At 37.7% G+C, this 26,387-nt stretch overlaps 1 protein-coding gene across 2 annotated transcripts in view; it reads left to right on the forward strand.

The window, feature by feature from the left end:
• Positions 1 to 26,387, forward strand: part of Ypel (Yippee-like) — a 258,675-nt gene that overhangs the window by 218,409 nt on the left and 13,879 nt on the right. The window contains exon 1 of one of the 2 annotated variants that reach the window (XM_065218370.1): positions 25,065 to 25,938. The exons of the other annotated variant lie outside the window; for it this stretch is intronic. The gene's annotated coding sequence lies outside the window, so the exon portion shown is untranslated. Of the gene's footprint in view, positions 1 to 25,064; positions 25,939 to 26,387 lie in introns of those variants that run through there. 2 annotated transcript variants of the gene reach the window in all.

Below are 26,387 nucleotides of genomic sequence, written 5' to 3' on the forward strand. Positions count from 1 at the left end.
CAATTAGTACTGTCAACGGAGGTTTCTGAGTTAATTGGCTCGGCATTTCGTTGTAAATTTTATGTGGTCGCGGTTGATCATGAATTGAAAGTTGGTTTATCGAGTTTCAATTCAATCGATACCATTGTTCTATTAGGGCATCCTCAGCAAAGCAGATTGAGCTACCACCCGCTGTCAATCTTAGTTTGAACAAATGCATATCTTGAGTGTGAAAATAGTTATTTACGGGCACACTACGGCAGTCGATCGTTCAAAATGATGCTCATAAATTATTCATTGCAAATTAAGCGAATTAAATGTCGTGTGAATTAATCAAACTCCACGTCAAGCACTAATTCATACCTACCGAGCAATCATCCAGGATAGCAGCTGTCCAGACCGGTTCGGAATAGCCTCAATTTTCCCACCATAAAATGTAGATATATGTAGGACCAACCGGGGATGTCGCGACTAAACAATCATTCGTCTCCGCCGTCATCGTCGCCACCGCCATCATCAAATCTAAGCTAACCATAACTTTCATTATTGCATATAGTACAGTTTGTACTCCGTGGCGTATTGTTTACAACAGCCAGTGCAGGAGCAGCAAGTACTCGGTAAACGGTACTAATTAACCATTGCTGGACGAGGGCAATTTAGCACGTTTACTAGTAATAGTGCAAATGAAGTCAGCGGTATTTATTGAGCAGTTAACCTCATATTTTATGAACCACAGATTTCTTTCGGTGGGTGTGGGTGGTTTCGCAGTGGGGTGTGAAGTGTCGAAGGTTAGTCAAGCATTGCTTATCCGATGCAAGGATTGAATAAATTAACGCATGATGTCGGTTGCGCATTACCTAATCATAAGCTTGAACAATGCCTTGTGGGGTGCGGTATGAGGAACGTGTGCTCAGCACGAGATAAAATGGTCTGTCATATGCAAATTATGTAGAATACATTAGTTTATCGATAACATTGTCTTCATTGCGTCATTTCATTTACTTAAAATTGCTATTTCTATTAACCCGTCAAATGATTCCTATCTCTAATATTTTAGTTAAATTAGAGCACCAGTAGCATTGCGTGACCATAGTTAAGCGTGCTCGCCAACTCTAACTATTGGAAATCTCCCACGATACACGTGTGAACAAATTGGTTCAGGAATTTACACACTTCGTCACTTTTCGCATGTGCTTAGTAGTCATATCACAACATGCTTGGTGTTGAAATCAAGTTAATCTTACCAAACAAAATTTAAAACAATTTAATGTTTAGTTGCATTTAGAGTTCGAAGGTTGTTTAAATTTCAAATATGTTTAAATCTTACCATTAACCCCTTCGATTGCCTCCAAAAATGAACCAAGTCCTCGGTCGATGATACCATAATTTTTAGGAAAAAATATTAAGATTTCTTTTTGACGTGTATGATGCACAGAACAGTGAGGCCAACATTCCAGTTTAAATTGGATTCTTCCAGTTTTTTTACGCATCCAGCATTTAATTGCAATACAATATTGCAATTAAAATCAGTAAAATGCGTGGTGATGCAACGACTGTCACATCATCGTCACGCATTTTTCTGGTTTGCTATTATGACAGTTACCATCTTAAATCTTGTCGTCAATATTAATGATGTAACTCTGTTGTTTATCTACCACTGTTGTTAGAAATAATCGGGGCTTCTTATGCTTTCGTGAAGTACACGAATACACACAGTATCCACAGACGATTTTAAGACATTACAATCAGTTTTAAGCGATCAGTTTTACAATCAAAACCATTAAAAGTTGAAGTTTAACATTTATTTCAGTCTAAGATCTAACAAAATATCAAAGCCTTAATGAAAAGTGTCCAAGATCTAGAAACTTTTCAAAGTTTCAAAATCCCAGAATTAGAAGAATGAACTCTCAACCATTTGATTCATTTCAAGTACATAACCTTAAATTTCAAAGTTCGGCATTAAAATATTTTTGCTAGTTTTGGAACTTGAAAACTTCTCAAGTTCCCCTATCTTTTGCCTAATCCTTCATCCATGGACGAAATATCTAATTTTAAATAAAATACCCTGAACCTTGAAGATTTTTCTAATTCCAGGATCATATAATTTTCTAAGCCTAAAATTTCAAGAAATCTAAGCCTCAAAATTTCAATTTAGTACCCAAATCTTGAATTTTGCTCCTTATTAAAAACAATGAATTCTCTTATTATTTTATCCATGATACTCTTGAAAATCTTTTGCAGAAAACTCTCTAAATTCACTCGGCAATGCTCTTCATATTATTAATAATTCTTGCAATTCTCCGAAAAATACTCATGAAAACAAAATCATTTGGAGATCCCTTCTCAGCATGTACAGGATTTTCTTTTTAATTCTGTCTAGTATTCCCATTATTTCTTTGAAATGCTCCACATACTTTCCTTGAAACTTTTTTTTTTGATTTTCTAAAAATTATCACCGGAATATCTTTGCAACACTCTTCCTTAGACATTTCCCTCAAAAATTTGTTGGAACTAGCATCGGAATTCAGAATTCAATTCCTTTGGAAATACCTTAACATTTTTCTTAAAACTCTGTTGGAAAACTCCTAAGAAGAATAATTTTTATATTTATTGTTCTTAAAATTTGCATTAATTTGCATTTCAAATTAATAATTATCATTAATAGGGTAGAGAACTACTTCGGCCTAATCGCCCATTTTGAGCCTATCGAGCAGAAAACTTCAAATAAATCCATGATTTCAGAGTTAACAAGTCAATTATGCGTTTGGTACGATACTTTAGTTAATAAGCTACGAAACGAAGTCAATGAGAACGCATAATATGAACGTTTGCACCCATTATTCCTAAAACAAAAGAATCACTCCGACTGATTCCATTTTTATCTTCATCCGATAGGCCGAAGTGAATTCATTGGCGTTTCAATGCATTAGGCCGAGTTTAGAATCCGTAGGCCGAGTTTGGCATCAAAAAGCAGTGTTAGAATTTCGACAATATCTCAACGATTGGTTTCTTTTTATCAAATCTTACGGTACATACGGAAAGGTAAATAAATTTGGAAGTCATCAGTGATAATAACATTCCGTTTGGTGCTAAACTTCGCTTGATTAAGAGAGACTAAGAGCCGGTTGTGCTTAACAGGTCGGAAATGGGGTAGTTAACCCTACTGTGCATGAAACTGATATTACGCTGCTTTTACTGCATTTGTTTATTTTTGTGGCCATAAAAATTACATGAGATTTTCGACTCTTGGATGTAGTATTTAAAATTGCTGTGTATATTATAATTGTAAACGATTATTTTTAAACATACCTGACATTAAAACTATAGCAATCGCTGGCCTACACTGACAGATTGTATTGTGAGATTGTCCGGATGAGGCCATCTAAAGCACCAGTTGCCAAGATGTTGGAGTCGTTAGAAATGTTCCGGATAATCGACACTAATAAAGATCTGTTCGTATGGTCTTCTACAGCTGGAAACTTCCATTTCTGAACTACACACTGCAATCTGCGGGTTCGGAAAGGACAATGCCTATCATAATTTAAAACACTTTACTGACTTAAAATTCCAATGGATGACACAAACTTATCACATCGAACAGTCCGTCGATCCAGTGGTGCTCCAAGATAATTATTGTTGTTAATTCCCTAAATGGCTTCACAAACATTCGTGAAATTTTCCGGAAGAGGACAAAGCTCACGACAAACTCGAAATGAAATAAACATGGTGAACGCTGTGAATTTTCATCCAAAACGAAGGGCAATTACATCACTTGATTTTAGATACTTTCAAAGCTCAAAAATGAGAACTCTCCCAAGACTACTGTTTGAGTACAAATAACTTAAAAGTAAGTAGTGTTGGTTATACTTCATGATTAAGTCAAAAGTATTCAGCAATTAGAATAACATTTCATTTTCATTTTCATTTTCATTTTCAAGCACAGAAGGGGGCCATAGGGCCAGTCCTCCAGTAAAACATCACTGCCCATACAGCACAAGGGTAGGGTAAAGATTTGGCACCACAGAATAATAATCACAGGGATCAATTGAATCCTGCTTAAGATGCCGGATAGGGAGGAATAGTGTTTCAAGTAGCATAGTCGGAGTAACAGTAGTATTAGTAAAAGTTGGAAAGTAATATATAATTGCAATACCTGTAAATATTTTGTATAATTTTTAAACCCTTGTATTCCAAAATTTAGGAAAAATGCTTAAAAGATCATACAGCATCATAATAACCCGGAGCGGTTCAATAGAATATCCTACTACACAAAAATAATATTAAATACAATTAGATTGGTCTCACCCGATATTCTTGAAATACTTGACGTTTTGAATTTCCAGACTTCGTGTTGTTAGCTTTCTTGAAGGTCTTGTGCTTAATTCTTGATTTGTCTTTCGCTTCGAATTTCTAAGAAGTGACTCTATAAATAGATAAAAAAAAACGACGCTTCCCGCCCACAAGCTGTAGACCGAGTGCAGAATCTTTGTGATGAAACTTTCCAAACGTGCATAGGGTTAACTACCCCATTTCCGGCCTATTAAGCACAACCCGCACTTAGTATTTCTTAATCTAGCGCAGTTTAGTACTAAACGGAAAATTATTATTACTGATGGCTTCCAAATTTATTTAGCTTTCCATTTGCACTGTAATATTTCATAAAGATAAATCAATCGTTGAGATATTGTCGAAAGTCTAACACTGCTTCTTGACGCCAAACTCGGCCTACGAATTTTAAACTTGGCATAACGCATTGAAACGCCATTGAAACGCCAAAGAATTCACTTCGGCCTATCGGATGAAGATAAAAACTGATTCGTTCGGAACACTTCTTTTGTTTTTATAAATAATGGGTGCAAACCTTCATATCACGCGTTCTAATTGACTTAGTTCGGTAGCTTATTAACTAAAGTGTCGTACCAAACGCATAATTGACTTGTTAACTCTGAAATCATGGATTTATTTGAAGTTTTCTGCTCGATAGGCCCAAAATGGGCGATTAGGCCGAAGTAGTTCTCTACCCTACCCATAGAAATAAATTCAATTGAATAAAGGATTTAATAAAAAAAAAACAGATGATTTCTACTGTGACTAAATCCAGCATTCCTACTAAAATATCAAATGCTGTGCTTAATCATTTATTATTAGTACAGAGCAATAAACAATGTAAAGTGATGATTAATGTGTTAATATGCTTTTATAAGCGAATTCAAATGCACTTTTGGTAAGCATCAACACTGATCTGGCAACAATAGTGTGCATTTTTCCAATGTGGTAAAGATCCAGATCAGCCCTTAGACCTGGTAGCCTAATTAAACTACCTCAAGGTTTTGTCAAAGCCCAGGGATTCAGCAATTAGATTAACATTGTATCCAAAACTGTAGTGATAGGAGAGTTCTTAATTTTAAGTACTTTTTATCTCTGAGTAGTTTTGTTTCTCCGTGTAGTCACAGTATTGCCCAGGTGGCAAAGGGCCGAGTTTGTACGTTTTATCACTACATGACAGAAAATTTGTTTGTATTGTATCTAAGTCATAAACATCACTATCTGCTACTACCTACTCACGAAAAAAGGATAGTGATAATCAAAGGAAATATATGGAAATGTGTGTGTATTCCATCTAACCCCATCTCATTTCGTGATTCACCAGACTGATCTGTAACAAGCCTGATTTCGATTGCACTTGCTCATACACATCCTCCTTAGCACACAATGGATCCTCCTCTTCCGGTTATTTAAAAACACTTTCGCGTATATGACTTTACCAACTACCGAAAACAGGATATGGTGGTAACACTCGACATTATTGGAAACTTTTACTTAAATTCAACGGGAAAATTCTACTAAGGGAAAATTCTAACCGAAGCAAAAATGGGACAGCCAAATCGAAAATCAACCACTCTCGAGCAGAGCCTACTGCGATCGCTCATCAAAGGAAATAAATTGAAATGTTGTTAAAAAAGTAATGTTTTTTTTTCTAAAAGTAATGAACAGGAAATATGTAGTGGGAAGAAATGTATAAATATCCGGCCCACTGTGCCACTTGAACCACATGCACTGTTAATTGACTTGTGACAGTTGTCTGTGGATTAAACCAGAAGAGTGTCCCGATTGGTTCTTGTAGAAGCACAGTTATTGTCGGGTTGGATTGGCGACCAGAGCTCCGTTTGCCTTGAAAGAGATAGAGATAGATTACATTGAAAAGATTTTCAGAATCGGACCGGTTAGTTGTTTGCTTTGAGGTTACATTCAATTGAAAGACATCAAGGGTTTTTGTGGATCAAAATTATTCATGTAGTGTAGTTCCTTTAATTCTGGATGGTTGCTATTCTCATTTTTGTCAGATAATTTCATTTGAATTGGAGAATTCGCAGCCCTACTGGTTAAAACTAACTAGACATTGTGTAGGAGTTCACTTATATTGGTAAGAAGTACGATTTCTCAGAACTGAGCATAGATGTTATATTTAGTAGGATTAGACAATGTTGTGTAATTTATGTTAAGATTTAAGACCATAGTTTCGCGTTGCCAACATCAAGAACTCACTGTATATCCAAAGGTTTTCATTCAAGATTTTGTAATGTCATTAATGTCCCTTCTCAGAGTGTTGTACATTATTCATCTAAGTTTAATATTTTATTGTTCATTATTCAGTTTGATCACCCATTCGGCCTAATGAGTTTTGACTCAGGTCGTTTGGATCCATTCGTTACGAAAATCATGAGATATCAACCTTCATGAACGTATGTGTGAACCTTTTTGTTTGGTAAACCAATTCGATGTGGCCCTAAAAAGCAAAGTACAGCAGTTCCATTTCAAATGACGATTTTTTTTAAATTTTTTGATCGACCTTCTACGATTATGTTTAAACTTTGCACAGTTGTTTGTTATTGTCCAACATATCATTTTACATATTTGGTTCCCTTGTTTTGTACACGACTAACACTTGAAAAGGGCTTATGCAAAAATGATACACATCAATAGGAAAACATTTATCTTGCGAACGATTTGTTTGATTGAGATGGTGTCTTCGGAGAAGTTGCGGACAAGTATTGTGCCTTCCAAGAAAAAAATATACACTGTTAAAAATTATATTTTTTTTTTACAAAAAAAAAACAAAATTATCTAAAAAAATTAAAATTACTCAAATTGCATATCTTTTTAAACTATTTTTTTATATTTATTTTGTAGCTTAGGTAAAGAAATACTATTTGACACTTTTTGGGCAAATCATAAACAAAAAAGTTATGAATTATTGAAAAAATAAGTTTTTTTCTAAAATACTAGCAATAATTATCAAATATCTTTAAAATAGTGTCAATATTAAAACACATTAAATTTACAACAAAAAAACTCATAATGCTTAAATTGCCCAAAGTTGTTATTTTCGAGATACTCGTAGGTTAAAATTCACTCATCGCATAATTTGAGCAATTTTCGCTCTTTTGAGATGTTATTCGTGAGTGTCCAATCTTAAAAGTATTTAGCCCAATGAATTTCCTTAAACTTTGCTGTTCACAGTTTTTCAATCATACGCATGAGTTAAGATATAATTAATTGTGAGTAAGAGACGGTCTGGGAAGTGTATTTTTCTGTTTGGCCCCATATACAGCTAGCTAGTTTAGCATCTGTGTGGAACTGCTCAGCAACGAAAACTACAAGAAACCCAAATGCTGTCAAGCGCATCAGTACTCCAATCTGATCAAAAACTTTCAATTCAATGTAGTAGACTCTTTATACCTCATAGATCCAGAGTATCATTTCATGGTACTAGACAGTACAGTTTAGGAATCCGGTGTGAATTCAGAATGTTTATTTTTTTTTTTATCAAAATGCTAATTTGAATCTATGATTTGAACTTATGAAAACTTTATCGTGGCTCAATTCAGAAGTCGATAATATTTTGGTTTTAATAGTCTGCAAATTGAAATCCGATGTCTTTTTCTAATTGCTGATATGAGACTAAAATTGTAAATTGCTATGAGTGATTTATTTTTCTACTGCTCGCAGTTTTATTTAGATACTCAATGATTTCTCTCTTCAAGAACCATTAAGTCATGGAGTTGATCGCCAACGCTTTCAATAACAATCCCTTTTGTAACGGCCGGCTATCGTAGTCGCTCGTTCGAAGCAGTCACCCCTCGCACAGCAGGGTGTTCGACAGCGTGCTCAGCAGCAATCAAAGAAAAAAAAAAACAAACTCTGGTGAATTAATCGACATTTACACATTACGACGCAATAAGACACGCGGTGTTATGATTTATAATTTACTTGGCGCCAGTTCAGATACATAGTCCAGTCATAGGAGAGTTTCGGGAAATTTGGTTTTCAGAGGTTGTTTTTTATTTTCAATTTAGAATATATTCATAGTATTGTTGCCCCAAAATATAGGGCCATTGTTTGGGTACCATGCAGATGTAATGGTTTGGATGACGTACTTTTCAACGGAAACTTCAAAAACAGGAGAATTTTAACGACCCTTTTCCAATTTTCCAATTTAGCATGATTTGAATTATCGTCCTAAGATCCCATGAGAGACAAAACAATTATTTATACATTCAAAATTGCTAAACTATGAATTGAAGATAACAAATTACAATCACTTCAACCAGCGTCAAAGCCAGGATGAAGAAGCAACAAAAACCATAAAACACTTATTAACTGGCATCCGTTGCAAGTCCAGCCTCTCCTATCAAACGTATATATAACCACGAAGAGAACCGTAGGACAAAAACTATCAATCGCCAATCACCGCACCTCTCCGCTTCAGATGGCTAGCTGCTAGTTCGGCTTAAACATAGGAATAATTGGACGATTAAAGTTTGTAGAACTCAATTGAGTGTGTCAATAAAGACGCGAAACGCCGTTTGATTGCTTTCGGTTTCTGACAACCACTGCTGTAGGTATTTGAACGATCGTAGACATTTGTCTTTGGTAAACCAGATCCAGCAATCTCGGCGGGGTTCATTTAATACTCGATCTCACCAATACTAACGTTGAATTCAAAATATTGATCGATCAGCTGGTTGGCACTCTTGTTAGAACGATTTTGAAAATGAAGCAAGAACTTTTTGAGTGTTAATGGTAGCACATTTTGTGAGTAGCTACATTTAAGGCTCTAGGGTTCTAGGCTATTTATCAAAGCGCTGAGAAAAGTATACAGTGGAATTGGCTAGTCTGATTCCTGTGAGAGAATTGTACTGAATTCTGTCTTTGTTAAATGCATTTGACGCGACTTATTGTTCGATAGTGTGTTGTACAAGAAACTTGTCATAACATTATGTTATACGCATTCAACAACTCAACAACTCATAAACTCTGGAAAGAATGTGATAACTGCTATGTCGATTAACCTACTCATTTAAATATTGATCGATTTCACATAAAATAAACGCTAGATTTGGCATAAATTTACGCGATATTTCATGTTAATTTTAAGCGCAATATCGCATAAATTAGCAATATTGTATGCAAGCCTGTAAACGATTTCGCTGTTTATTCCAAGGATAGCTCAAAATTAAACGAAGGAGATTTTACGCGATAGACAAAATTGTGACTCTGTTCACATTTTCGAAAGACCTTCAATAGTTGCAGCAAAAATCAACAAGATAGAGATTTATAAGAAGCAGTTTGCAAATTACAATTGTAAAATTGCAAATTGCATTAAAGTTTGACAATGTAATTATGGCATAATGTAATACTGTAATAAACTGAATTTAACTGGTGATGTAAACATCTATGCATGCAAACATTCATGCATGTTAACTTCCTTTCCACGTATATATGACGTTCCACCTACATCTTCTTCTTCCTCGCATTTCAAGCTTATTGCGTATGGCATATTAGCTTATTGCGTGCTCTCAACTTAGTGTTCTAGATGCACTTCCACAGTTATTAATTGAGAGCTTTCGATGCCTGTACCATTTTTGCATTGGTATAGTTGTATGGCAATTCCAATCATACTTCTATGGCCAGGGAAGTCGAGAAATTTTCCAACCCGAAAAATTCCTAGACCGGACCGGGAATTGAACCCAGCCTCCAGCATGGTCTTGCTTTGTAGCTGCGCCTTTACCGACTGAGCTAAGGGAGGCCCCATAGTGCATCATAGCAACAGAAATTTACTCTACTGTTTCGTACACAAAAAAGCATAACTTTGACGGCACCGGTGGTTAAGCGGTAAGCTTGACGGCTTTCTCACCCCTGTGGATCTGACTTCAATTTGTGTCGAGGTCGTTGGGATTTTCTGAGGCGAGTCCTTCGGAAGGGAAGTACAGTCGTTGGTCGCATGTGTCCATGGATTCGATTTATAGTGTCCAAGTGTTGAGATTGACACTTGATTGCGGAACAGAGACCGTCGGAAAATGAATAGAAAATAGAGCAATGATGGGATAGTTATACTTTTATGGGCAGTACAGTAGTGTTCCGCTTTTGGCACATTCCGTTTTGGGCAACACTACACAAAGTCGGGAAAATGTGGCGTTTCAATGACGTTTCAATGCGTTAGGACGAGTTTAGCATCGGTAGCCGAGTTTGGCGTCAAAAAGCATTGTTAGAATTTCGACAATATCTCAACGATTGGTTTCTCTTTATCAAATCTTACGGTATGTACGGAAAGGTAAATCAATTTGAAAGCCATCAGTAATAATAACATTCCGTTTGGTGCTAAACTGCGCTAGATTAAGAAAGAGTAAGCGCGGGTTGTACTTAATAGGCCGGAAATGGGGTAGTTAATCCTACCTGGATGTAATGTCAGTATACTGTACCTAAATTGGGTCTATAAATGGATGCAACTTCGTCCTATCGAAGATGCACCTCGATCTATAAAGGATCGGCATGTGGAATCTCGCTTCTTTTTCACTCCTTCTCATTCATACGTAACCACATTGTTGACGTCACTTTCACTTCTCGCGTAGAACTGATAAGGATGAAGGAGGTCTTTATAAAATAAATCACAAGCCAAATAGATCATCTCACGACCACAGGGTTGCTAACTCTGAGTGAACGCTCACGAATCATAAAATCGCTTATTGTAGCATTCTGGTAGCGAAATTGACAGGTTTTATGAGTCAAACACTTGCCTTTCAGCCTCTTCTTGTATCTAATAAGTACAAAATATGATTAGAACACTTAATGATTTCAAAATTCAGAAAATCATGATTTTATAGCAAGTGAGTGGAAGCAACCCTGCTGTCAAGTCAACTGATAGCAAGCCGAGCAAAGCATTAGCTCTTAAGTAACATTGACAGATTATCTTAGTAGATTTTCTCTTTGCATCCCCACGGCCATGTATAGACACTTCCAGCTATTTTCAACACATAGTTCGATAAAAGAAGCTATTATCTAGCATCTAATACGGCAAAAACGGCAAAAAACGAATTTGTAGCCAAGCTATTAACGAAAGAGAAAATGGACGAGGAGAATCGATCAATGTTACAAATCCATGAAGATTTGGCCACCGTTTTCTGTTTATCGGTTCGGTTAGGTGCCTTCCTTACCTTGAAGAAATGAAGTCCGGTCTTTTTCGTTGTCTGCTGGACGAACCAGGCGGAAGAATTGACCTTCTTGGCCACGTATCAAATCGAAAGGTTCGGATTGCGCTTGAAGTAATCCCTCACCTTCCTTGCGTGCACGTGGTCGGTCGTCTTCGCTTTTCTTTCTCTGCCAACTCGCCGTTGGGTCGCCTGGGTCTCCTTGAAATATTTTTACACATGGGACACGGTCGAATTGTCGATTCCACTGGCCTGGATTTTCCACGAAGCACTTTTTTGTCGATGCACTTCTTGCTTGGAAGCCATCTCGATAGCCACAGTTTCTGGCCATTGAAATAGCATCCTTAGCCATTTTTCCACTCATCTTCAGGTTAGCTTTGACGATACCCCAATACAATTCGATTGGGTGAAAATCCGGGCAGTTTGGAGGGTTCATCCCTTTCTCAATGACGCATTATTACTGTAGTGGCAACTCGCCAAATCTGGCCAAAACATGACGGGGCCCCGGTGGCACGTTTTTCAGGCATTCGTTGATGTATAACTGTCCGTTCATATTGTTGGTTGTGATGAAAATCGGAGTCTTCTGGCCACAGCTGCAGATTCCCTGCCAGATCATTAGCTTACTGGCAATCTTGTCCACAATTGTATGCAATTTCGAAAAAATCGCGGATCTCTAGGTCTACTTTCAGGAGTTGACCATTTTGTCGGTGATATGCATATCCAGAGGCCACTCGGTTCCAGAATCGATTTGGTGATGGCATATTCCCTCTATGCTCATGATTTTATCAAATTTAGAAAAAAAAAATCGCTAACCTAGAGCTACTTTTAGGAATTGACCATTTCTTCGGTGATTCCGGGTATCCACAGGACCCCACCGGTAGCAGAATCGATATGGAGGTGGCATGTTACCTTTATGCTCATGATTGCTTGTAATTTAGAAAAAAATCGCGTTTCTCTAAGTCTTCTTTCAAGAATTGACCATTATCCCGGTGATTCCGGATATCCAGAGGACCGTTGTCTGACCACCTGGTAGTTGAATTGATATGGTGCTTGTATATTTCCTCTATGCTCATGATTGCGTGCAATTTAGAAAAAAAATCGCGGATCTCTTGGTTTACTTTCAGGAATTGACCATCTTCATGATGATTCCGGATATCCATAGGACCGTTTTTTGACCACGCGGTAGTAGAACCGATATGGTGATTTTTTTTCCTTGATTTGTTTTCCGTCGATCTTGTTTTCCGTGCTGAGCACCAATGCTACCGACGCCAGGAAGGCAGCTCCCACACCTGGACCCTACCTATCGACCCATCAACTCATGAATCGGGGACCAACGGCTTTACTAACGGAAGGCGTGATCAGAGATGTTATGCCTCAGAAAATCCCGGCGGCGCCGACTGGGATTGAACCCAGGCCTGCTGGGGTGAGAGGTAATCACGCACCACCGGCACCGCTAACCGATATGGTGTTGGCATATTTCCCCTATGCTCATGATAGTATGTCATTTAGAAAAAAAATCATGGATGTCAAGGTCTACTTTCTGGAATTGACGATTTTGTCGGTGATTCCGGATATCCAGAGGCCACTCGGTAGTAGAATAGATATGGTGATGGCATATTTCCTCTATGCTCATGATTTTATGAAATTAAAAAAAAAAATCGCGGGTGTCTAGGTCTACTTTTAGAAATTGACCATTTCTTCGGTGATTTCGGATATCCACAGCACCCGATGGCAGAATCGATATGGAGATGACATATTACCTCTATGCTCAGTAAGCAATTTATAAAAAAAATGCGGATCTCTCAGGAATTAACCATTTTCCCGGTGATTCCGGATATCCAGAGGACCATTTTCAGGCCACCCTGTAGCAGAATCGATATGGTGATTGTATATTCCCTCTATGCTCATGATTGTATGCAATTTAGAAAAAAAAATTCACGTATCTGATCTACTTTCAGGAATTGACCATTTTACCGGTGAATCTGAATTTCCACAGAGCGAACTCTCACGGGTTTTCCCGCTCCAACTGGCCAACCACAGGTCCAATACCTGGCTATTCCGTTCGAAAGTCATACCTTTCAAATAGTGGCTCAATCTTAAAATTTGGTAGCCAAATTACTGAGAACAAGTCATGTCAATATGAATGAACACGCATTTTGATCGGGACTTTTTCGGGTTTTTCCGTTTCGGTTGGCCAACTACATGTCCAATTGGGTTTTGTGTAGATAGTCTTACCTTTCGAATGGTGGATGAATCATAACGATTGACCATCTCATTTCCGAGAACCAGCCATGCCAACATGCATCGAGACGCATTTTGCAGCCTTTGGGTTTTTTTTTCAGTTAATTAGGTATAAACACTAGCTTTTTATCATGTACTTTAACTCATAATATACTTGGAATGTTCCAAAGAATTCAACTGAAGTTCTTCTTGCACAACTCATTGAATTATGTTTTAGAATTATCTTTAAATTCTCTATAGAACGGAAGCCTTTAGGAATACTTTCCAGAATTCTCTAGGAGTTTTCTGCAGACTGCGCTTGGATTTACGCCAATTGAGTAAATGTCAATAAAATGCATGTCGTGAAAAAGTTACTTGGCGTTTTCGTCACCCCTCACTACGTCACTGTGTGTAAGACTCCTGGTTCACAGCTTGAATCGTAAAACATGTTGCTACTGATTTCTTGTGTGATGATTGTCGTATGTTCTTTTATCGAACTTATTTTACCTTCGATTCGATAGTCAAATCAATGGTTTCAATCAGGTTCGGCATATAATCAAACACACACCAAACAAGTCAACCACTACATTCGAAGGAAGCTAGAAAGGAAAAGCACTTCTGAAGGTCAACATGTCTCGTTTTTAAGTAACTTCTTCATAAGCTACGAGTGTTCAACCTGACTAGGGGTAGACGGGGCAAGATAAGAAGTAGACTGATGAAAAATTTGAAATTTTCGCTCCAAAGTGCTCAAACGGTTCCAAATTGGGCCCTGATTAGCCTCCCAAAACTTGAACTCATTTAATGAGAAACTGACTTGGCACAAACCATTTGAAGTTTATATGGAAATTACTATGGGAAAACAAAACTTTTTATTCATTGTCTTCTAGCCTTTTTACATATTGTACTGTCAAAACATTCTATTGCTATTCATATGGGAATTTTTATCAGCTACAACTTTGCAGAAAATCGTTTTTCAGCCAAACGTCAAATGAAATAGTTATTAATTGTTTAAGAGATTGATAATCTTATGGCAAGATGAAGCTACTGTATTGTGGGCAACACTGTAATCTGCAGTGCGACATAGTAGCTATGATTTTTGTCCTCTACACGGTAACCGTAAAATACCCAATAATGACTATAAAAGACTCGATATTGAATACAAAGTAAGCATTTTCGAGGGAGACTGGGACTACCAATTAATATTTTGCGATTACCGTGTATTCAACACGCCATAAACACCAATGTTGACTGCTGAACAGTTGATTGAGCATAATCATAAGACATCAGTGACTTGAATTATTAATAATTTTTGTTCCTTACATTTGATCGAAAAGTGTTCGTCAACAAAGTTGTAGCTGAGAAAATTTTCAACAAGCTCATCTATCATTTTCTAAAGTAGAGTGAACTGGTGAGTTTTGAGATGGATATGAACCGAAATTATGGTTTCTCCATAGTAATTTCCATAAAAACTTCAAATGGTTTGTGCTAGGTCAGTTTCTCACTAAATGAGTTCAACTTTTTGGGAGGCTAATCAGGGCCCAATTTGGAACCGTTTGAGCACTGTGGAACAAAAATTTCAAATTTTACATCAGTCTAATAAGCACCCTTTAAGTTCACATAAAAAATCTTAAATATTTAGAAACAGCACATACGTACCTTTAAGCAATGATCCTAAGATGCAACATTCCAAACATTGTTTAGAAATATTTAAAAACTGATGAAAATTTGCCTACCGGCAAAAAATCCTCTCTGTGTAATAACAATTTGCAACAATAAAGAAACCTTTTCAAGTTTCGTTTGTTACAACTTTTAATTGATTTTTCAACCGTTTTGATAAACTAAATGATACATTTTTCATAAACTCAAAAATATCATATAAAAACAACTACTGCTATGGGTGAACGACTTGCTCCGTAAGGGTGCTCATCTTGCCTCAAGGTGTCTGAAAACGGTGTTAAATGTCTACTTTTTTTAGAAATATTTAGAAAAAATCTATATTTAATACTTTCCATTGCTTAAAAAGACAATTGTAATCATTGCATAAAAAAATGATGTCAACATTTGGGTGATCGTACGGCCCCGTCTACCCCTAAATAAATTTCTTTCTGCTAAGTAAGCTACTCGATGCATTTGACTGGCGTCAACGGATGTTATTATACCATTCTCGGCTACGACAACAACGAACGCGACTGTGGCACAACAACCGGCTCAAAAAGGGCTGCCCTTTGCCATATTATTACCTAACAGTTTGGGGCGGACGTGTTCTAAAATAAGAATATATTTGATCGGTAATAGGAAACTTTGAGTCTAGCAAAACAGAAAGCCCATGTAGAATACAGTTACGACAAACAGCGAAAAAGAATGAAAGTGGCGGAGGACAAGTAATCTGAAAATAGCACCCAAAAAAATGTGCGCAGACATTGTTTTGTAAACAAACAGAATGTTATTCTATATGAGCATTTTCAATGGTCATCGATAAAGTTTTTTTTAGGATTCATTTACTTTAATCGGCCAAAATGCGAAGCATACATTTTCATGCACTGCCGACTGCATCCGGGTAGTTGACCCCAGAGAGCCTCCAAATATCGCAAATCGCGACAAAGTAAGTCCTTTCGATCGTTAAACACAAAGCGACACGAGTTTACTCAGCTGCCAATTTACCTCCCGCAAATAAAATCAAGGAAGACCAATGCCCTCCCACACTGGCACTGCTGTGCGGAAAAGCGGTGGGGATGGCTAACGACCCATTGCTCCTATCACGACAGGCATTGTAATGGGTCAAGGTTAATCACCATGCCAACGTGAATCTTCATCGAGTTTCGTTTCTAGTTTTCTTCCTTGCCGTTTTTGTTGCTTCTTTCGCGCTGACCCGTAACTATCTATATCGGAGAATTTGAACTGAATCGCTGTTGTTGTCAGTCATCGATTTCCAGCTTCGTCTTTTCTTTTCCGCCGCCTCGTAGGAGAGTTAAAACGTAATTAACAGCAGGGCTCGTCATGTTTGTTTGTATACAAGCTAAATGGCACCGACGAAAAAAAAGAGCACACGGAGAAGACAAGCAACAACAACAAAAAATCAGCGCTAACACTATCAACAGCAGCAACAACATCGCGCAATAATCAGCCGGCTCTTTGTTGTTATAATTTTTTTATACGTTCGATTTATAACTGTATTGCCAGTCAGGGCGGCCTATGTAGCAGTGAGTGAGCTCGGAGATAAGATTACAAAAGCACGAGCCGAGACGAGACAGCAGACACACAGAGAGCACGACGCCATCGAACTCCCGCTGTGTTTGATATTGGACGTTGATTTGAGGGTGGTTCGTTTGACTGTCGGAGACGATTTATTTAGATTTTGAGTCCGATCAAGTCGGTTTGGGATGATGTCTTCTAGAAATCGCTCGATGTGCAAATGAAACTTGATAGCCGTTATCAGTTTGGAATAACTGTCTAGCGTTTGTTTGATAGCACTCAGACTCTGTGCATCTTCCGAGCGTCATCAGCTCTTATTTCCTTATTGTCTTAGGGTTTAGTTTAATAGCAACAATGATTTGTGTGGCGATTTAGGTATCAATTGAGAGTGGCGTGTTGAATTGTCGGTCTGGATAGAGGCAATGAAGTTTAACCAATGTTCCATGTCCTACATAGTGAGTCGACTTATGAAGCATTCGATGGAGACGCATGATCATTTCCTCGAGCAGAAACGGCAGAATGACGGGTAAAAATTAATAAAAATGCCTAACATCGCAATAATGGCCTCAAAACGCTAAAATTGTTTAAACGTCCTGAAACCCTCAATCTTGAAAACATCGAAATTACCTTTAGAACGTCAAATCTTTTTTTTTTTTTTTTTTTTTCCTAAAGAAAAAAAAATACATGTAAAACATTTTTTCTTTGTCATGATGACACAAAGTTTGACTCAAAATACTGTAAAAATTGACCTATCGGTTTTGATTAACAGTCAACTATTTTTCAAAATGAGATATTTATACAAATAAATTGTATTAAAAATCTAAGAAAAAACTGTTTTTTAATATCGGGGAAATGGATGTAATGTCGGCCTACATGCCCCTAATTTGGGCCCATACATAAATTCAGTAATCGACTAAAAATATCCATTTGTACCGTCCAAAAATATCCATTTGTACCGTCCCAATGACGCGTTCATCTAGATAAATTTGATAGATAGCAGATGAGCCCAATCTTAGATCCACAGGCCATCATTAGAGCCATTTCTCCTATCTTTAATATTTTTTGAAAATTCAAATCGTCCCATTTTTTTTCTTCTGGTGAGTTAACCTTATGGAAGCACCAAACTGACATTTAAATCACTAAAACCATCAGCCAACTCTTTTAAAAATCTTTAAAACTTACTCTCTACCCTCAATGAACGTCAACATGGTCCTACAATAAAAAAAAGCCCAAAAACATGAATAAAACCTCAAAATCTGCCCTTTTTAAACTGGGTTAAAATATCCTAACTAGCTTAAATTCCAAAATTACCTGAAAATATAAAAAATCACCCAAAAATCGCAAAAATGTCAAGATGACGCTAAAAACGAGAAAGAATGTGCAAAAATCCTTCAAAAATGTCATAATGGCCCACCAAAAATGGTCAAACATTGTCAAAAGGTCGTAGACTTTAAAATGGCCAGAAAACGCCCTAAAAATGAACTAAAAAATTCCAAAAAAATTCTAAACCTGGCCAAGAAACGTCAAAATCTAGACTTTCCAATCTGGCTTAGAAAATTCCATATGGCCATCGCCAAAAAAGTTTGAATGGTTCTGAAATTAAAAGATCAAATAGCCCTAAAACGCCAAAGCAACCTTAAAAATTAGTGTTAACTCTAGCAATTAGTGTTAACTCTAGCAAATCAAAAAAAAAATCATTAGTTTGTTAGCGTTAATCAATTTTGATTATCCCAATGAAATTTTGAAAACATAACCAAGTTGTCTGAATTTCTACGACCCACCGGTTGGTCATGATCCATACTTTGAGAAACGCCGATCTAGAGATTGAGTCAGTATTTGGTGGTAAGAGCAGCATAGGTAGCACCGTACCACTTTGTCGTACTCCATATCAAGTCAAAACTTCTTTTTGTCGTACCAATCTCATATCGACCAGTCTATGCTTGAGAATTTTATATCGAAAATAACGTCTCCTAATTCTGCACGAGGTGTTTGTGGTTTCAGCAGCACTCTCGCAAGTGAGAGACCATCGGTCTTATTTCTTTACCCGACTATGATGTTGTGATAGAAGTAAGAATCACAGAAGTTTGAAAATCAATGAACTTCTTCAAGGCTTGCTGAAAAATTCAGAACAATAAACGTTCAGACAACATCCATATAAGATCAAGGAACATTTAGAGATGTTCAGGGAACTTTAGAGAATGTCAAGACAGTTCTGACTAGTGAATGGCAAATCAATTTTGAGAAGAAAAAAAATTGTAAGGAGAACTGCAAGTGAATTCTTATGACAAATTCAAAGGGAATTCTGAAATGAATTCATAGAAAATTCTGTTAATAATTCCAATGGATTTCTTAGGAGTGTTTTAATAATATTGGTAGAAAAACAACAGAGATTAGAGATTGTTCTATTATTCTGAAACAAACTGTTTTGTTAAGTATTCTACATCAATTAGGTTAACTTCGACATACAATTATGCAAAATGCGTGTCGATGAAGTGACACAGCACCCCTGTCTGGTTGCCGTGAAGTGAGCTTGTTCTCAGCATCGCCCCGCATTTTGCAGGTAAATAAATATTGCATTTCCAGATTTCAATTCCAATATAAAAGTTTAGTCATTCTGTATTGACAATCATTCTTCAAAATATTTTGCTATTTATAATGAAAAACTGGATAAATCTGGATGAATTCGAAAAACACAAATTCGAAGATTTCAAACTTTAACTGGATAGCGGCGCTGGTGGTGTAGTGGTAAGCGTGATTACCTCTCACCCCAGCAGGTTTTGCTTCAATCCCAGTCAGCGCCGCCGGGATGTTCTGAGGTAGGGAAGTAAAGCCGTTGGTTCCCGGTTCATGAGTTGATGGGTCGATATGTGTAGGGTCCAGGTGTGGGAGCTGTCTCCCTGGCGTCGGTAGCATTGGTGCTCAGCACGGAAAACAAGATCGAAGGAAAACAAATCAACAAAAAAAAAAACTTTCACTGTTTGACTGGATGTGTCCAAAAAATCTGGAACTGCCTGTACGGCTAAAACCAGTGATGCCACATTTCTCCTAGGTCGATTCCGTAGGTGTCCTAGCTTTTAAAAGTGGACTTTGACAGAGCACCTCTTCTCTGACGTTAAAGGAATGTCCAAGTGCTAGTCATTGAGGTACGGTCGAATATGTACACGGCATTGTTGCATTCCTACTTTGGAACAACCTCATTGATCAGCACAGGCATTCAGCAAATATCAGAGAAGTCTATGCACGGAACAAAAACCTTATATTGAGTGCTATTCACCCAGATCGAAGGTTGCGTGCAGGAAGTTGATTTTCAGTTAAAAGGCTTTAAATAGTTGTTATTCGTACACATGTAAACAAACTACTCACTACTAAGTTCTTTTCACCCAACGTCAACTTTAAGCTACTCAATATTAAGTTGTGCATCACTTACTTAACTTTAACTTTCCGCATCTGAAGACCCCTGTTGGGTGGTTTTGCTCTTCCTTTTTTGACAACAAACGTGAGAGCGAATAAAAGGACAACTCAGTAGTAAGTTTAAAGAACTCAACCGTTGGGTATTTTTGTTTTTTCGTATAGGCTTCTCTAAATGCGCAAACATCATAGCACTCTATTGGGGTTACGGAAGCGTCCATTCGCATTAAAAGTGAATAATCCATAAATTTACTTAGAAAATGACATAACTCTGTATAACCCCGTAGGAAAAAAGCAAAATTCCGTGGATGTTGTCTACACGCAAAATAAATTGCTCTTACATCCAATGTAAGGTTGGATTTATTACATCCTCTGCATATGTTTCATACAAAAAATATAATGGCAGTTCTTGCAATGGGCTGAAGTGAACAAGCAAGTTTTTTTCAGAATGCATTTTTTTGAATAAAACCTTCACGAGATGATTTTATAGACGCAATGCATAGGATAGACGAAATAAACTAACAAGAAAATCACAGTTTTTTAAACCTTCTGGAGAGCACATTACTGAATCTGTTCATGTCGCGAAACATTGCAAATTCTTCAAACTTTTCATGTAAATCCGTAATAGAACTTTACTTTTCCCGGTTGGGTGTACGGATCATTCCGTAGATCTGGCATCGCTGATTAGAACCTTTTATAACCTGGGTCTTGTGTCACTCCATATGTTTGTCATCTGGGAGCCAATGCGGTCTTTCAAACGGGAACTTAACATTCAGAAGTCTCAAATGTAGTCACTCTTCTTACCCAGGTAATAATTTGATGCTTAACAAGTGTTTTTTAATCGATTTTAATTCAGCCTTAGATTGAATAATTGCTGTACATAGACCATGTTAACCTTTGTTAAGCTTTTAAACATCTAAATCTGGTGATTTTAATCAGCCAAAAGCTTAACATTAATATACATTATAAGCTTTTTAAGGCATTAAACAACAGTCTTTTCCAACCCTTGTTCAGCCTTCTAGTTTTTTTTCAAAAGTAATAATTGAAGATCGCTTCATATCTTATGCATTTACATGGAGCTGCTTTAACTTGTTGCGGACATATTGGATTTACATATTTAGTATGTTAATATAAGTCTAAAAACTACCTTTGCATTTCGGGATTCGAACTAGCAGTCGCTGATTCTCAGGCGTCAACCATACCTACTGCACCACTTTAGCATATGTGTGGCAAAAGGTATGATCATTGACTTGAAGTACGTAAAATTTAGGTTGAATAACAGCAACCGGAAGAGCATTATACAGCAATGCAGAATTGTAAACAACAACTGGTGACAGTAAAATATTCCTCTCATTTTTAATGTGGACACAAGAGCATGATTTATAATCGATGGTCATTTGGATGCTATTTTAGTGCCATAATTGAGTAATATTTTTGGAATGCGGTCTGAAACTTCAGTGCAATATAACAGACAAAACAGAGAAATACAAATTTTAATACTTCCGACGTCGTCGCAGCCCACATCTACCTGGAGCTATTCATAAAAAATCTCCTCTCCCTTCTCTCTATTGCTGCCACTGCTTGTAATTAGAAAGGTACACGGCGAATGAGAACGACTCAAATTTGAGTTTAGTTCACTCATAATCGCTAAAAGTGCAGGAACTCAGCGATGAGTAAAATTTATCTCATGGTTTCCTGTGGAAAACCTAAAAAATCTGCCGGAAAATGAGGAAATTGACGAAAATTTTATTCAGTCTCGGAGTAGTACCAATAGACTGAGTGAATCCAATCTTTACTTTTCTCAAATTCGGGAATTTTTCCCTGGAAAATCCTGGAAAAACCTGGGAAAACATGAGGCAAATTAACTCATCGCTGAGTTCCTGCACTTTTGGCGATTATGAGTGAACTAAACTCAAATTTGAGTCGTTCTCATTCGCCGTGTAGGCAGTAAGTTTAGAAGAACTAAAATGCCGGAAATGCAACGAGTGACACAGATACTGACGACATTTAACAAATCAAACTATCAAAATATGTGTAACGCATTGCTGATTTCTGGAGTTGTGTTAAGCTTAAATAAGCCTTGTTCAATATTTAGATCAGCTAACTTATTGAGGTTGGATTATGGGGATACAATTAGCTTCATGCAATACTAATCAACAATATATTCAGCCTATTGTTAATCAGCTTTGTACACCTTAAATCAACCAATAATCAGCTTTTGTTCTTACTGTTCAGCTTGAATTGTTACTTGGGTATCTATCATCAAGTATTGTCATCTTATAGAAATGAATCACACTTTTTTGTAACGACACCAAAAGGCTCAGTGAAGAAAGCTTACAAACCAGCACAGTTTTGATGACTCAGCTGAGTTGCATTTTCAATAATTCATACTCAGGCGAAACAATAATGTAAGCAAACTTCATGAGAGTCATGGGGGCTCAAGCACTCCTGGCTTAGAATTTTAGGCGGTATTCAACTGAAGAAGAGCAAAACAATTTGCTACTTGAGAGCATTTTCAAGCAGTTTTCGATTGACTTCGAAAATAAAATTGCTGCAGTCCGCAGTACCCATATTAGAATCATTTCACCTACATGGGCGTGGACACCTTTGGTTCATATTTGATAAGGGTTGGACGGAGTGCGGTGAAGCTGCGGGTTGGTTTGTTCACACAAACATACATACATACATACAAACAGAATGGTAAGCAATACAATATCTATACATTAGATTGTTGACTGTTTCGAGCATTATTCTTCTTTGTAATGTCAATTTAAATAACATACTTCGTAATAGAAAATTATTCCGTTTGTGGCATCTGGAAAATGAGTAGTAATGTTGTCTAAAAAAGTTGGAAGGGTTGTATACTAGATACGACCGCAGGGTTGGCGTTGGATAACGTCTGTTATGTGTTGTACTTAATTGTGTATATTATATTTTAGGAATATTCCTTAATAACTCTTTTGCGAAAGTTTGGTGGCCCTGAAAAGGGCCGTTTTGTTGGGCTGATGTTGTTGACAATGATGGAACGGGCGACCTTGTTGGACGCTTATATAGTAGAACAGAAAATATCAGAGGTGTCAGATACTCGCATACGTACGTTAAACTCTTTCTTGATAATGTTGTGGCTCTGAAAAGGGCCATTTTTCCAACGCGCTCGGCGTAGTTGCCCTTGCGGAGCAGACGGTGAATACGACCGACTGAGAACTGCAGCAGCTGGGCATTCCATGACGGCGGCCCAGTATACCGGAGCACTGGCACCAACGCACTCGGCGTAGTTGCCCTTTCGCCCCCAGGCTCTGCTGCCGTTGCTCTGCTGCCGTTGCTCTGCTTCCGCTGCTCTGCTGCTCTGCTGCTGGGTCGACGATCGGATAGACAATGATGGAACGGGTGACCTTGTTAGACGCTTATATAGTAGAACAGAAAATATCAGAGGTGTCAGATACTCGCATCTGATGTCTCGGTTGGAGAAAGTATAAGAATATAAAAAAATCAATCGATTTTCACCATCTTTAGACAATGGTTTACTTTTAACCATTTTTCAATAGTTTACAGAATGAAATCAATAGTTTTGAAACATTCAGCAAATTGCTAGAAATATTTCCAATCGATTGATGCCATTATCTCGTAAATCTATCGAGAGACGGTTGAGTTATTATTGTTCAAAATCTTTTAATTTATCGTAACGCATCCAAAATGACTGTTTTCAATTTTGTACCCCCGTATGTTGCCGAAAGACGTTATCCAACGTCAAAAGTAACGAATAAATATGGGGAACCTAAGAACGTAACCAATAATGGGAATGTTTTCAACTACAGTATGAATATTTGGACGTATCATTGTTGGGAAGAGCAATCTGAACTACATTAAAATCGTTTTCACACCATGCGTCTCCATTATATGTCCACCTTAGTATTTTGATGGAGAAGCAGGATTGTTTGCTTATTGTTTGCTGTTGTAGTTCTACGTGAATAATTATTAGCTAAATTTTTTATGGCACTCAGTGCTGAAAAGTGTCTCTGTTTTGCATGTCATGAGTGCAAAAAATGCCATTTTTTTCAGCACTTGTCGTAATTATCCCAGTCGGCAAGCCTCGTTAGATAAATGTACGACTCTGCTGAAAAAATCTTCATTTTGCAACTTGTGCTAAAAGTAACTATTTTGGTACTAAGTGCTTAAAAGTGCTACTTTTCGACACTGTTTAGAACAACATAATGGCCTAACTAAAATAACAGTGTCGAAAAGTACTACTGTATGCAATTTGCAATTCGTCGCAAAAGCCCTAAAAAATCTTCTTTTTGCAACTTGTTGCATAAATGACCTATTTTCCTGCTTGTTAATTAAAAGCGTCTGCGTTTGATGGGATAACTTTTGACCAATCGATATTGTTTGTGGATTTACCGCAATTTGATCTCAACCACCCACCCTAGGACGCCCTTATTCCCATACGCACACGCTAACCTCTAATAGAACGTAAACCTGCTACTAAGCTTTCACGACGACACTTTTAGACACGTACCTATCTATACGATTGGGGCAGCAGCACCGACAACAGGGCAGCTTAGTGTAGAAGTTTAATACGGTACAACCACCAACCCACAATGTGTCTGGCTTTGGCTTGCCATCAACAACGACAACGACGGCGACGATGGCAGTTTACATTTAATTCGTGCAAAAGACGCGAAATGAACCTACAGCCTACTGCGGCTACCAGAGGGACGCATCGCAGCATGGAGAAGGCACACAAAAGCTGCTGCTAACCAACTAAGCGACGGAGAAACCCGCTTTCATATCAGCACCAGCTGTTGCCGTAAACAGACCGCGTATTATTATTACACACGAAGCCAGAAAACACAACACTGTTCTATTTTTGTTTACGAGTTTTCTTCTTTCTCTTGGGTGCCAACTACACTATTGTATGTAGCTGTTTCGGTGGTTGTTGTTGTTGTTGGTTGTTGCCGTTAATACAGAGTCGTCACGGAGGTTGATGGGGATAGTGGTACTGACTTGTTTTCTTGGTCGATCAGCCAATAGTATGCGCCAGAAGTTACGCGAGGAAACACTCGTTCTCAAGCCCGAAAGAGCAAAGCACCAGAAGTACTACTGTAGTCTGCATTTCGTGCATTCAGGAGGAAGTCCCCAGCAGAAGTTGAATGTGTTACACTGTTGTTATTGTAGCGCAGCCTTGTCGGAAGACGACGCGTAGTAGTCGAGAGTGTTCAGTGATTCAGTGAATGTGGAGCAAAACGTCATCATAATCGTGGTGGTTTTTTTTTTTGGCAAAAACGGGAGCTGCGAATTTGTTGTGCGTAGTTTGTGCTGATGATGAATATAAGAAAGTTTGTTTGCAATTCTGCGTGGTGCCTCACAGAAACCGTTGCTTTCCTGTTTTAGTGGAAGAAGGGTAAAGTAGCATTACCAGTGGAGTGTGCCAGAGAGCGAAGAGAGGCCATACGGGTTGGTCTGTGGTAAACCACCAATAAGACGAAATAAGTATAGAAGTAGTGAACCGTTAAGCCACTGTTGTGCCAAGTGTCGTTGTTGTTTTTTGTTTTACTTCTATACGAGAAGCTTTGTGCAGAGAAAGTTTGGGATAATGGGATTTGGATTTTACTGCTGCTGATGGGTTTCAATTTCCTGTGCTGCGGAGGAGGTGAGTTTGTGAGCTGTTGTGACTTTTGTTTTGGTTGCTCGTGGCTACGAAGTAGTACGTAGTTGGTGGTTTTACGCCTTACGAATTTGATCGGTTTAATTTTAAGTGAATTCCATTGTGCGATCAGTCGTAAAAGTTTCCCATGAGCGGAAAAGTGGGATTTGTCGTAAATTTTGATGGGATGTTGTGTGTGCAATTATCCTCAATTAGAAAAGATAGTGATCATTTCTATTCTGGAACGCATCAAACGTAGCGCTGCGTAGAGTCAGTGTGATCGGTGCTAGTTGAGTCCATTTAAACACGCATTTGATAATTGATCAACTTAGCTCTTGGGTGCTAACTCTTAACACGCGTTTATCATACCATAGCCAAAACTTCATGAGTCGACACATGAATTAGGGACAGAAAAAGTATGGAAAATAATCCAGAAGATCATCGTAGGCAAAATC

The sequence above is a fragment of the Ochlerotatus camptorhynchus genome, unplaced genomic scaffold (genome assembly GCF_037179485.1).
Source record: "Ochlerotatus camptorhynchus isolate MF236.1 unplaced genomic scaffold, CSIRO-AGI_Acam_v1.1 ptg000085l, whole genome shotgun sequence".
Lineage (NCBI taxonomy): Eukaryota > Metazoa > Arthropoda > Insecta > Diptera > Culicidae > Ochlerotatus > Ochlerotatus camptorhynchus.